Source organism: Eubalaena glacialis, chromosome 14 (assembly GCF_028564815.1).
Source record: "Eubalaena glacialis isolate mEubGla1 chromosome 14, mEubGla1.1.hap2.+ XY, whole genome shotgun sequence".
In the NCBI taxonomy this organism is placed as follows: Eukaryota; Metazoa; Chordata; class Mammalia; order Artiodactyla; family Balaenidae; genus Eubalaena; species Eubalaena glacialis.
Window position 1 is genome coordinate 78,769,844 of NC_083729.1, and position 14,781 is coordinate 78,784,624.

The 14,781-nt window shown below is 45.8% G+C and overlaps 1 protein-coding gene and 1 pseudogene across 1 annotated transcript in view; one reads left to right on the top strand and one right to left on the bottom strand.

Moving 5' to 3' along the window:
• The window catches only part of TRABD2A (TraB domain containing 2A), a 56,195-nt gene that overhangs the window by 21,678 nt on the left and 19,736 nt on the right, over positions 1–14,781 (bottom strand). The window lies entirely within an intron of this gene.
• LOC133104799 (small ribosomal subunit protein uS5-like) lies at positions 3,887–4,779 on the top strand (annotated as a pseudogene).

Here is a 14,781-nt window from a genome sequence, read left to right on the forward strand (position 1 = left end):
TCCTGGGAGATCCCACATGCCGCGGAGCAACTAAGCCCATGCGCCACAACTACTGAGCCTGCGCTCTAGAGCCCATGAGCCACAACTACTGAAGCCCGCGTGCCACAACTACTGAAGCCCACATGCCTAGAGCCCGTGCTCCGCAACAAGGGAAGCCACCGCAATGAGAAGCCCGCACACCCCAATGAAGAGTAGCTCCCGCTCGCTGCAACTAGAGAAAGCCTGCACACAGCAACGAAGACCCAATGCAGCCAAAAATAAGTAAATAACTTTTTAAAAAGATAGTTAATATGCATATGGTAAAAATTTCAAACAGTACAAAGAAATTAATCTCCCTCCCTTTCCTGTTCCCCAATCACCCTCTCTAAAAGTAATCACTGCTGCCAGTGTCTTGAATCTCTTTCCAAGGATAGTCTCTGCATGTAAAAACAGACAGATAGATACACAGACAGACAGATAATAGATAGGTAGGTAGATAGATAGATAGATAGATAGATAGATGATAGATAGAAGCAGAGATATCGCCTCCACTTTTTTTGGTTTTGTTTTTGTTTTTGCTCCTTTGGCCTTTAAGCAGTCAAATAAAAACCTTTCCATAAATAAATACTGAAGCTATACATTACAATGTAATGTAAAACAATCAAGGAATAAAAAGCCAAGTCTTGGCAAACAGAGATAACTTCCATTGTTTTTGAAGTAAATGCAGGCTGAGACTTTCTATCCACAAGGTTAAATCAATGACTAAGGCAAATCATAGAAAAGGAAAAGGGAAATTTCTGACAGCAAGAAGGGACAAAATGAAGGTTTCCTATGCCTTTCCAGTGAGAAAGCAGGTTGCATACAGAAGCTCCTTGGAGGCATCCCAGAGGTGACCCCACTGCCCCTAATCCAAAGATGTCCTGGGACCTCTGCTCTGGGCTCAGGCTGACTCAGGCAGATCCCAAGGAGAAATCCAGGCAGAAGTCTACAGTAGAAGATTTCATACAATCCTACAAAGATTCAGATTCATTTCTCCAAGAGCTCAGATGAGCCTCCCCTTCCAAACACCCAGATGGTTTGGTTTTCCCAGAAACCTCCTAAGCCAATTTTTTTCCAAAACACAGATTATAACTCATTATCCATCACATCATCATGGACATAAGTCTTAGCAGGCCTCACGCACCGCTCTGCAGCTTGTTCATCTCCTTTCCTCCTGGCATCAGTCCACACAGTGCATCCAGGGCTGCTCCATGCTTCCTAACAGCTGCACATAAACCAGGACAAGCACGTGCACTAGCCCCCTTGGAGGGGCCGCTTCTGTAATGACAGCTCTGCTAGTGTGAAGCACCGCCTACATTCCCCCCCAGGTGACTCCGACATGCAGGTGGGGCTGGGAGCGATTGATTGAATTATTCAGTCAGGGTCAGAGCTCTAAGAACCTCAAGAGATGAATACCGACCACATTCAACTCTTTCAAATATGAAATGTCTTCCGAGAGCTGCAGTGAGTTACTGGCTCGGTCCTCCGACCCTGACTGACAATTCTCCGCACCATAGTTTTCAGAGTCTGACTCATATCCTCACAAGGAAGGATGTGGGCTATCAGGGTGTTGGCGGATGGGGCCAGCATGCTCCTGAAACAGTACCGTTTCTACGGTTTTTCCACACAAACATAAGCCGTTCTGTGGACTCAACTAACTAGAAACCTCCATTTACAACATTATTTCAGAAGAAATCCACATTCTGCCTTCTTCTGTCCGGCTTTGGGAATACACCAGGAAGCTCCAAGAATTCCTCTCTAACACCTCCTATATGGTTGCCATCTTGCCAAGCAACTGTGCTGCCGTAGCAACAACCAATTCTCTTAAAGGAAAACTGCTGGGTAACAGACACCTTCACACAGGTCCTTGTCACTCACTGTCAATCTGTTAACAGCACCTGAGGGCAAAGCAAGATGCATTAGAAAAGAGAAGATGAGAGGTGGAGGTGGTGGAATATTAGAACTCTGGGCGCCTGGAGGGGACAACAAAGGGATTAGCAGGATGTATTTACAATAATAGTAATAGCAATAATGATAATAACAGCAGCAGCAAGCCCTCCCCCACACTGCAGTCAGCCATCCTCCGGGGAGGTGGAACTGCATTTGGGGAGGAAGATGGGGCCCCTGCCCTGAGGCATGGCTGTTGGCAGGGGGACAGGATAACAGGGCCTGTGATGGCAACAGGTCACAGAGGGCAGTAAAGGATAAACAGGAACCCTCAGTGGGAGCTCAGGCCCAGGTGAAGACCCCAGAGAGAAACCACCAGGTGAAGACCCCAGAGAGAAACCATCACACTCACTTCCTCACCCCAGAACTATAGTTTGGTCCTCCACATCAAAAAAAAAAAAAAAAGGTGACGCCAAGAGCCTCCAAGACCTTAGAGCAAACCAGGCTACTTCCCTTGAAACCTGTAAAGATTTCTGTCCTCAACCATGCAAAATAGCAGCTTTGCCTAAAGCTTTGCCACCAGCCATTCTTGCTATCTTCAGGGTGTCCCCCTTGGGCTCATAGGAAGACTTCTGACCTGTTGGGAAAAACTCATTTATCTCTTGAGGCCACCAGGGGAGGGTCCCAGCAGAATCCAGGGCATCCCAGCTGGGGATACAGTAGATAGGCCTGTGTCTACAGCAGAGGGTAAGCAGAGCCCAGTGGAAGCCTCTGCAAGGAGATGGGATCAGAGTGCTTCTGAATGGGTCCTGCAAAACCTTTGTTGTTCTCCAAGCCTCACCTAGAAAATGCATTGTATTTGGAAGGACTCAGGGCCACAGAAGCCACCAGTGGGGGACTTGCCTCCTTGGAGAGGTTCCCAGTGGTCTCCAGAGTGTGCCAAGCTCTACTTTTTGAACACCTGTTACCCCAAGTCAGGTGCTCTGCTCTACTGTGAGACATTTTTAACTATTAGAAAGTCCTTCCTTCTTTTTGAGCTCCCTGTCTCGCCATGACTGCCATGTACTCATTTTTGTATGTATCAATACAGTGTGTGTTTCCACGCATGCATAATTTGTTAGCAGCCATCAAAAGAGAAAACGTACATGTCCCACTTCTAGGAATCACTCCTATAGAAATACAAGCACAAGTGTGTAATAAATATGCTAGTGTTGCCAGTGAATTTAAGGTTCTTTCTTCATCGTGAAAGAATTCGAAGACGAAGTGATGGGTAAGAATCAGATTTATTTAGAAATACACTCCACAGACAAAGTGTGCACTATCTCAGAAGGCGAGAGGCCTTGGGAGAAACACACCCCAAAGACGGAGTGTGGGTCATCGAAAGGCAAGAAGCAAGAGGCCTCGAAATATGGGGTGGTTAGTTTTTATGGGCTGGGTAATTTCATAGGCTAATGAGTGGGAGGATTATTCCAACTATTTGGGGGAAGGGGTGGGGATTTCCAGGAATTGGGCCACGGCCCACTTTTTAGCCTTTTATGCTGGGCCTCAAAACTGCCATGGCGCCTGTGGGTGTGTCATTTAGCATATGCTAATGTATTACAATGAGCATATAATGAGGCTCAAGGTCCACTGGAAGTCGAATCTTCCGCCATCTTGGGCCCAGTTTGTTCTCACTAGTTTTCATCATGTCCTATGGCTATGTCATTCTTTTAAAGGTTGTGCCCTGCCCCTTTCCCTCCTGTTTCATTAGTGCACAAGGATGTTCCCTGGGGAACTGTAACAGAGCTCTCCCTGACACTGGGACTGTTCATTCAAAATTGGAATGACCCAAGAGGGAGAAGATATGGAGATATATGTATATGTATAGCTGATTCACTTTGTTATAAAGCAGAAACTAACACACCACTGTAAAGCAATTATACCCCAATAAAGATGTAAAAAAAAAAAAAATTGGAATGACCCTTCTTCGTAAAAACACCAAATGGCGTATGACGCCAGTGTTGCGGGAGGGCCCAGAGGCCCCTGGGGGCCCTGGAATGGGAGGCCCCGGTGACTTCCGCGGAAGCTTTGGCAGCGGCATCCGGGGTCAGGGTCACAGCCAGGGTCGGGGCCGCAGAGCACATGGAGGCAAGGCTGAGGACTAGGAGTGGCTCCCCATCACCAAGCTGGGCCGCCTGGTCAAGGACCTGACGATCAAGTCCCTGGAGGAGAGCTATCTCTTCCCTCTGCCCATCAAGGAATCTGAGATCACTGACCTTTTCCTAGGAACATCCCTCAAGCAGGAGGTTTTCAAGATTATGCCTGTGCAAAAGCAGACCCGTGCTGGGCAGCAGACCAGGTTCAAGGCATTTGTCGCCATTGGGGATTACAACGGACATGTCGGTTTCGGTGTCAAGTGCTCTAAGCAGATAGCCACTGCCATCCATGGGGCCATCATTCTGGCCAAGCTCTCCATCATGGCCATGTGGCAAGGCTACTGGGGGACAAGATCAGCAAGCCCCATACTGTAACTTGCAAGGTGACTGGCCGCTGTGGCTCTGTGCTGATGTGCCTTATCCCTGGCCCCAGGGGTACTGGCATCTTCTCAGCCCCTGTGCCCAAGATGCTACTGATGATGGCTGGAATTGACGACGGCTACACCTCTGCCAGGGGCTGCACTGCCACCCTAGGCAACTTTGCCAAGGCCACTTTTGATGCCATTTCCAAGACCTACAGTTATCTCACTCCTGATCTCTGGAAAGAGAGAGTGTTCACCAACTCTCTGTATCAGGAATTCACTGACCATCTTGTAAAGACCCACACCAGAGTTTCCGTGCAGAGGACCCAGGCTCCAGCCGTAGCCACCACATAGTTTTATATGAGAAAAATAAAGTGAATGAAAACTGGAATGACCACATAGAGAGGATTCTTGCCCCCAACAGGGCGGGAGATTGGATGTGATGACCTCAGATGGTCGTCTACTTATAAGTCCTTGAGTTGCTCCATCTCAGGAAGCAAGGGAAGCAGACGCCCTGGTCTCACTTTCTGTCCTCTCTGCCTCTCTTGTTTCTCCCCCCCCTCAGCACAGGCCATGAGGCTCCATGGAGCCTTCCATGTCTGTTAATTAATGGCCCTCACCCAGATCACTGTGTCAGGTCAGTTTCCACCACTGGGGGGAAAAATCCGCAAAACCATCCTCTTATTTCAGACTTTTTTCTCCTGCTAGGTGTTCCAGAAGTGCCAAATCACTGTGCTCCCTCCTCCCCCCAACCCTCTACCCAAACCACAGCCCCTGAAGAGACAGCCCTACATAGGATGTGATTCTGCCTGTCCCCTCCCTCCCCAGGCCATGCCAGTTACACCTAGGTGGACATCTGACTCAATGGTATAGCACTGGCTTAGCCATGAGATTTACACCCAAAGAGTACATCTACCCCACAGAATAGACTCAAAAAATCATCCACAAGCAGAAAATACTCATCTCCAGGCCAAAAAGCAATTGTTTTGTTTCAAGTTTCTTAATCTGCATTGGTTGAGATTGTATGAGGGGTAAGAGACAGCAAGAAAGGAAGAACTAGTGGAAATTATTGCAATTATGATAAAGCTCCAATTAGCATGAAGTTTCTAACAGTGCAAAGACTTAAAGGGACTTACTTTTCCCCTTCGAAAACACAGCTAGATAGACAGATTTCTGCTTTCACTTTAGTGTTTGTCTTTTATTATACTGTCTTTTAGAAAAAAAATTATCAGTCCACCCAAAACCATGTCTTGTCAGCTGAATACTCTTCCCCTTCCCTCCAATGACACATACTCACCCCATCTGCACTGTCTTCTGGAAAGTTGTGTTCACTGGAAGAAGTAACAAGCTTATTACCTGACAGTTTAATTCAGTGTTCAAATGCCACACTTCCTTCCCCGCTCTCCCCGCCATGTCTCCCTTTCCACTCTCCCCTTGCCTCCCCACATCCCCTCTTCTCTCTCCCTTTCTTTCTGGGCTTGTGGAAAGAATCCATTAAGCTCCCTGTCCAACACATGCAGCAGACTTCTTTCTCTTTCCTGAGACTTCTTCAGCTGTGGGGAGACCCAGGTCCCAGTTGGGGCATTGTTGCGGGAGCCCACAGGCTGAAGGGGGGGGGGGAGGGGGCTGGGGTCCGGCAGATGCCTTTTTTGTCGAAGATAAAGGCCCCCCCCCCCCCCCCCCGCATCGAGCCTCTCCACTTTCCAGCACTTTCATCGCCCTCCGATCAAAGGGCTGCTCTGAATATGAAAGGCACCACCCATTATGCGGCTCCGGTCAGCCCCACCTCACCACCCCGCAGCCGCCCAGCTCTCAAACAAAGCCCCTGGCATCTGTTCAGGCGCAGCCCTCACCTTCTGGGTCGTTGGGTTGCTGCGTCTTCTTTTTTTCTTAGTTCACTTTTGAGAGCCATTCGGTCCCTTGAAGTATAGTTGGGGAGCAGAGGGGAAGATCTCTCTCATCCTCAGAACATTCCGCCCACAAAATTTTTCAAGACACCTTGAAGATTTCTGGTCCTTGCCTCTCCCACCTCACCTGGGTATCCAGGCAGTCAGGACGTCCCCCTCAAGCTCATTTATTTCCCCCTTTCCCAGCCATTCTTAAAAATCGCTTCTCCTTCTTTACCTGAAAGGGGACTATGCCCTTGGAAGAGTCTAGACCGACCCCTCATGGCAAGACGACAGAGAAAGTCCTGCTCCTTTTCTGTCATGTTAATAGATGGTGCCAGACTTGGGAACTAAAGCTTCCACACACTTCTCTGAACATGAGGTCTGCTTTTCAGGGGGAGAAAGGTGTTTCTCAAAACTTGGACCTGAGTTCTTCTGAGACAAAGGATTCAAGCACAAGGACCAGAGAAACTGATTTTCAGGGATGTACCGACCTGAAGAAGTGTCATTTTGTAAATGATGACAATTCCTGAATACCAGGAGAGGACAGGGAGGGAACCTGGACGAACGCACCAGGCAGACTGGGCCTCTTCTTCTGCAATCCCTGCCACCGCCTTCCTGCACACCCTCCAAGCCCTCTCCTCCCTTGGTCAGGTTCCCCGACCACCCTCCCCTTCCACCCAGCCCACATCCTGCCCTGACCTCATGGCTAACTGAGCACATCCGTCTCCTGTTATGGATGTGGACTGAACTGTGCCCCCCGCCGACCCCCAATTCACAGGCTGAAGCTCTAACCCTCACTATGACTGTATTTGGAGATGGTAATTAAGATTAAATGAGGTCATTTGGGTGGGGCCCTGATCCAATAGGACTGGTGAGCTCTCTCTCTCTGTGCAGAGAAAAGGCCATGTGAGGACACAGCAAGAAGGCAGCCATCTGCAAACTGAGGAGAGAGGCCTCATCAGAAACCAACCCAGCCAGCACTTTGATTTTGTGTTGTGAGCCTCCAGAACTGTGAGGAAATCAATTTCTGTTGTTTAAGCCACACAGTCTGTAGTAGCCTGTGATGGCAGCCCAAGCAGACTAGCACACCTCCTTCCCCCAAATCCCACACCATGCTGGGGTAATGATAAGAATTAACACCAATCTCTCCATCTCCAAGGCCCAGTGAAAGTTACAGCCTCTGCTAAGCACTTCAGGACTGTCTCGGTCCCTTCCTAGAAATTTCCGTTCTTTTCATTTCTACTGCCCTGAAAGGTAAATTTCCTTTAAATTGCTTAAAGGAAAACAAGATGGACAAGACCGACAAGACAGACAAGCCTCAGGAGCAATAAGCTATGAAGAATGATATGAAGAACGAAATGAAAAGCACAATAAAGCTAACTTCACACACTTAACCACATCTGGACCGGCTACTGGGCTAATTAGGCATAAGTGGTAAGCAGCTCACAAAATGGCTACACACTGTATTTGCTTCTGCCATGAAGAATGTCGCTGGCCATCTGGCTCTACAAGAATTGAGTCACTTGCCACTGCAGTCACTGACCTTCAACACATCCTGAAAGGAGTTCCAGGTGGAGATCAGAAATGAGGTACCCTGTGCTCTGGGAAAACTGGCAGAACAGGCCTTCAGACAGATATTTTTAGGAGAAATGTTTTATGAACCTGGATTCTAGCATCTTCCCATACTTAGAAAAGCGCTAAAATCATTAACAGAGACATCTCTTCCTTGTGACTAGCATCAACCTTCTTACCAAGATGTGTGCCTGGTTGCACGTACCCCCTTCGTCAAATCACATATAGACTGACTGCCCCACTTACCTCTTAGAAGCAGTTCCTCAGAGTTATCTGAGAGGCTGCCTCCTGGGCTATAGTCCTCAGTAAGTCCCCAAATAAAACTGAAACTCACATCTCTCACAAGTGTTATTTCAGTCAACAGTTTTAACCACCACAAATGGACCCAGAGCAGACTTCTCTCCTTCACCTGAACTCTATAAGGATCCAGAGCCTTGGAGCCTTGGTACCAGTAGGGTCCTTTGTGCCCATCCACCTCCTCAGCAGGTCCAAACGAATTTAAGTAAGCCTCTCCTGGTTCTTGGATCTCCTGATGATTGGTTGATGATCCTGAGTTCTATTTGGTGATATATAACAGGTACCTAGCCCACCAGTTGAAAGACACTGGGGAAAAAAGGTGCCCCCCCCCAGCTGAAAGATACTGGGGGAGCCCAGTTGAAAGACACTGGGATTTGCTCAGTTGAAAGACACTGAGCAGTCTGGACTGGGTAACTAGGTGGGCAGGCCTAAAGTCTTTCCTAAACAAGGGGCATCAGAAATCCAGCCTCCAGCTAACACTCCAGCCAGGTTTATGTACTTAACGAAACTTATACTTACAAGTTAGTTACTTAATTGGGTATTAAAGGAAATATCACCATGAAAATGGCCCAAATGGGGCTCTTTTCTTGCATACGCAATTAAGTTAGAGAAAGCTAGCTTGATAAAACATCTGTTCAGAATTCTGACCCTAAGGGAACAAGTCTTTCTAGGAAAAATTTGTATTTCTTTCCCTGTGCACAGGAATTCTTATCTTATCAGACCATCTCCAATTCCTGACACTGCGAAAAGGAAAAAATGCTGTATGTCACAGCAGTAGCCAAGTTTCTTTGCCAATTGCACTGTAATCAGGTGTTTAAACTATGCCTTTCAAAGAATTTTCTCATTTATAGACAGTTATTGTTTTACTTTGGTGCTTTTGCAAAAAATCCTTCATCTTCAAGAAGATTCATAGAAAGAACTTTTTGACAAGAACAGATTTCTGTTAAATTTTGGATCATACCACTGAACTGGGTAAGAAATTAAAGAATCCTAATGGAAAGCCTGACGGCTTTATAAAACTGTCAGCAAAAAAGATTAGTTACATAGGAATGAGTGAACTGGTGAATATCGTCATAATTTTTATAGTTTTTGTCTGAAATATTAGACTTCTAATCTGTGTTTTCCAGATATAAGGAAACCTTTCCCCTCAAGCTAATTATGACTTACAGCCACATGGTAAATTATACCTTTGTAAGCAGAATTGAAACATTTATCTTTTCTCTCTACCTGATCCCTCCAGAAATTGGGAAACTTATGTTCCCAGTAGCCTTATCAGATGAATAAGAAAGGTCACCTCCTGACAGGTGCAGGAATCTCAAGATATTCTGGGGACCTCAGGAACACAGGAATTCACCCAAATCTATAGATATCACAGGCAGAATCTGTGCCAAGCCCTTGGTGTGGCTTTCCTGGTCTTGGGAGGCCTTTTAAAAACTCAGTCTGAGGTTCCTTATGAAAAGCTCCAGCCCAGCCAATTTAAAAGAGCCTATGTGATCCATTAACCAGACTTATTTTGCAAACAAATTAGTCTTAATTTGGCTGTATGTGGTAGAAATTAGGGTAATTTTAGAGAGAAAAAGATTATGTTTCAGTGAATGTTAAATGCTAGTTTTGTTCACTGAGGTCTGTATTTACTGCCTATACTCACTTCCCAGAGAGTTCCTTGTGGTTATGTTACATTACTGTAAAGTTTAAATGAATTATTAAAAGGATATTCTAAGTTTGTTTCTGAAGCTTATCTCAGTATTCTATCTTTGGATGAAGACCAGGTGCCCCATGAGCTGCAACCAGGAGATTATGCATACAGGAAAAGGCATCATTTAAAGAACTATCTCCAACCTAGATGGAAGCACCCTTATCGGGTACTATTAACTAGCTCATGTGAAGTGACTGAAGGGAATTGACTCTTGGATTCATATTTCCCACTTAGAAAGGGCCCCTGCACTGGACTGGTCTATTGAGAGGACTGCTGACCTCAAAATCACCTTAAAACAATGTTCAAACAGAGGAGAAAACTATACCCACAGCAGGACAAGAAGACAACATCAGAAGTAGACAGCTATCTTGAGATGCCAGACCTGACCCACATGATTATTTACAGTGTTTTCTTAATTTCTTGGACTTTTGCATAAATCAGTGTTTTTCTATCATGGTCACAAATCCCAGGCAGACTTTAAAAATTAATACAAGTGTTGGGTTTATGGTCAATTACCTACATCCAGTACTTCTGGGTTACCTTGGTGGACTTTTCTTCTCCAAGGCTCTAACTGGATGGTCCTTAGGAAATTTATTCTAGAAGAAAGAGGCTGTAGGTCTGTTCGGGCCATTATTGACATTACTCGATGGGAATCATACTTGTTCTGACCATGACCATAAATATGAATTTTCTTTAAAAGTTACTCAAGCTCAATCAGAGCAACGAGCTAAATTTCAGTCAAAGAATATTTCAGTTATGGGATGGATTTATATGGCTAACACCAGGCTATGATCATTTAAGTTTAAAAGCCCCCTTATGTTGGGAACAATTAAACCATACCAAGGCTAATCAAACTAGTAACACTAGGAAATTGGGCTGGTGCTGGTATGGAACAGATTGGGCAGGCAACTGGGAATATAGTAGCCTGCACCTAATGGAAATTCTTGGCTTAAATTCTTACTTTTGGCCCTATTAATGCTACTAGCTATATTACTTATATTCTACCTATTTTACAAGTTCGTTGTTTCTTGCATTACAAAATGTGTTACTGAGCCTCCGATAAAAGTGATGACTAGGCAACTTGAAACAATTGACCCAATATATAGTTCTATTTGAGATCAATGATTATAATAGTATAACTCTAGATATGGGAGGAAGCAACAAGAGGGAATCTTTCCTGGACCATATCAGACTAGTAAGACAGGTGGTCCAGAGACTTTTGGCTGCTGTTAACAGGGCCTAGTCCAGTAATAGCACATTGAATGGCCTACCAACAAAATCCCGGCCTGACCTAGGAATGGGCATTCCTAGCACTGTGGTACAAAATAGTCAGGAAATGCCTTCCAAACCTAGGTTAAATTTATGATCATGAGGGGGCACTGCCAACTAAACAATGTCACTAGCCATCTGGCTCTACAAGGATTGAGTCATTAGCCACTGCAATTGTTGACCTTTAACATAGCCTGACCTCAAGGAAGAGATCAGGAATGAGGCACTCTGTGCTCTGGGAAAACTGGCAGAACAGGCCTTCAGACAGATATTTTTTAGGAGAAAATTTTTGCAAACCTGGATTCTTGCATCCTCCCATTGTTAGAAAAGCACGAAAATCATTAACAGAGACCTTGTGACTAGCAGCAGCCTTCTTACCAAAATGTGTGTTTGGTCGAATGTACCCCCATCGTCAAAATCACATATATACTCCCGTTCCTCTTGGGAGCAGTTCCTCAGAGCTATCAGAGAGGCTGCCTCCCAAGCTATAGTCCTCAGGAAGTCCCCACATAAAACTGAAACTCACAGCTCTCACGCTGTGTGTGTTTATTCCAGCCAACACTTCTAGAGTCCAACCTGCCTCTGGTCTTTCTCTTATTTTGCATTTTCTCCAATATCAGCAATCATGGTAGGTTTTCCTTTACACAACAACCTAGATGACGCTCACGATCAAGTCCGCACGGAGAACAACTCTAAATGGCAGCTATCCCCCTCCCCAGCTGTCTCACTCCCCAGACCCCAGGTGTCTCACTCCTGATGGCCCAGGGTCCAGGGCTAACACAACTGAAGCTCTCAGCCAAGAGGCTAACTACCTCTGACACCCCTGCAGAAGTAACCCATGCCTCGGCCCCATCCAGCCCACACTCAGCTGCCAGGTGAATGTCCTGCAACTCTACTCATATTTATACTCTCACTTCCCCTGGAAAACACCAGTGTTGCCCCCCTGCCCTCAGAGCATGCAGTGATTTCCCTACCTCACACTCGTTCTCCAGCCTCATCACACCTCACCCCTACACAGCCCAGCCCACCACCATTTGGCCAGCACAGCATGCTCTTGGCCAGGTTCGCCTGCACTGCTGGCCCATCTGAAATATCTCCCTCTGTTTCCTCTGCCTGTGTAAATCCTAGCTTTTCCTTGAAAATCAGCTCAAATGCTAATATGCTTATTAAAGTAAGCCGGATAACAATTAGAAAGTAATACTGTTATACCTTTCTCCCATCAATCACATTCTTTGGCAGTCATGTCACCACAGTGGCTGCAGAAAGTGGGCCTCCTCCAGCAGAGGCCACATCGAGAGCCCACCCCACCTGCAGTGGGTCACTTCAACTGCCAGCAGCAGGGGGCCTGGAAGGCACCTTCATTTTCAGGCTCTTCAGTCTACATGGTGCTCTCAAGGTTCAGGGCTGGTTTGGAGAGAAGCTATAAAACTGCACCACAGAACTGGAAACCACTCCTAGAAAGGAAGGGAAGGCCTCCCTAGGGCACCCCACAGCCTACGAGCACACCCCTCACAGCCCCCATGAGATGTGTCTAACTTGCACCGCTGCTGGCCCTGGAGCCACCCACCAGGAAGCTGGGAGCGGCACCCTGCCATTACTGTGCAACCAGCCTCCCTGCCCTGGTGGCAGGAAAGAAGTTACTCTGGGAGGATTAGCGGGGGAAGAAGTCAGGGAAAAGACAGAAACAAATCAGCAGAGTCAATGCTGTGGTTTTGGTTGTTTAAGACAGCATGGCCGGACAGAGTGATGAGAAAACAACAATCTTCAGAAAGTACCTTCCAATTAGGAAATATCACCTGTGCAAGGCACTGTGCTAGACTCTTTTTAAAAAAAAGAAAAAAGTTAAATCAAGATCCTTGCTCTCTAGGAGTTTCCATGCTAGTTTGGGAGCTGAAATAAACAAACACATGGAAAGTTAGACACCAATCTAAGAATTAAATAAACATAAAGAGCCACTACAAGGCAGCAAAAGAACAGCTGCCCAGTGGGGATATGGCAACAGATGCTCTTAATTGAGGAGAAAAAGGAGTCTTTGGCAACCTGAGGTAACTCTCAGAGCCAATACAAGGACGGGGACCAGAATGGTGACCAAGAATAGAGACCAATGGTTCTCAAACTTGAGTGTGCATCGAATCACCTGGAAGGCTGGTTAGACCAAACATTGCCAAGTCCCACCCCACAGTCTCTAATTCAGGAAGTCTGGAGTGTGGCCCAAAATTGTGCATTCCTAACAATTCCAAGGCGATGCTGCTGCAGCCGGTGCAGCACACACTTTGAGAACATTCTGCATCAGAAGTAGGAAACGGGTGCCCTAATGACCGATCCAGCTCACAGCTAAATCTTATTAGTATTACACAAGGGGTTCACTTTTTTTTAGGTACTTACCAACATTTAAAAACCAGGGCATTTCCCAGAAAAGCCCAGACTTCTGACTTCTCTTTTTAAAAAAATAGAAAAGTCTGGAAATTGGATGAAGGTGGTCAAAGAGAACAAACTTCCAGTTATAAGATAAATAAGCACTTAGAGATGTAACAGGCAACGTGATGACTGCAGTGCACATTTCTGTGTGCTATAGATGAAAGTCTGTAAGAGAGTCAATCCTAAAGGTCTCACCACAAGGGAAAAAAACATTTTTTTCTTTGTCCTTTTTTTTTTGTTATCTATAGGAGATGATGGATGTTAACTAAACTTATCGTGGTAATCATTTCACAATCTATCATTATACTGTACCTTAAACTTACATGGTGCTGTATGTCAATTATATCTCACTAAAATGGGAAAAAAGAATAAATTATATAATATACTTCCAAATTATGAATTTAAAAAATGGGAAGGTCTGGCCACACTGGGTGCACATTTCTACATGGCCAGCAATTGACTAGGACCAAGCAGCCACTGTCCTCTTCACTTGGCATATTCACCCCACAGACGCCACAATTCATGTCACTCCCCACTCCCGACACAGGCCAGTTTCATGCATACCTGTTGCCTACCCAGCCCCTGCGATCCATGATCTACATAAGCACCTTTAATAACCATATGGGATTCAACAACCTGGAGAGACCATAATTTAACCAGTTCCCAGTGGCTGGGCCCATAGTTTGCATCAATCACACTGCAATTAATAACAACCAACATACATCTGTGTCATTTGCTCAATCATTTCATGGGATAAATTCATAGAAGTTGGATTGCTGGGTCAGTTTGATACACGGTACACCCGCAAAAAGGTTAAAGATACCATTTAAAATCAATTATAACACAAAATGAGAAAAATCAGCTAGCTAGATGACACTCTTTTTTTCTCCTCCCCCCTTACCCCGTACCATGCAGCATGTGGGATCTTAGTTCCCCTACCAGGGATCGAACCCGCACCCCCTGCATTGGAAGCACAGAGTCTTAACCACTGGACCGCCAGGGACGTTCCTAGATGACACTCTTTTCTAGTTGGTCATTTTAAATTAACCAGTGGCAGTTCTTACATCTCCTTCCATTTTGGCTCCACCCTAAGCCCTCTAATACCATAAATATTAACATCCAGTTAAACTTGCCATTTTATTCCATAACTTCTGCCACCTAAAGTTCTGTGACAACATCCTTTAGTGACAGCCTCAAAAACCACTTTGCTACAAGAGAATCAGCCACACTGCAAGTGC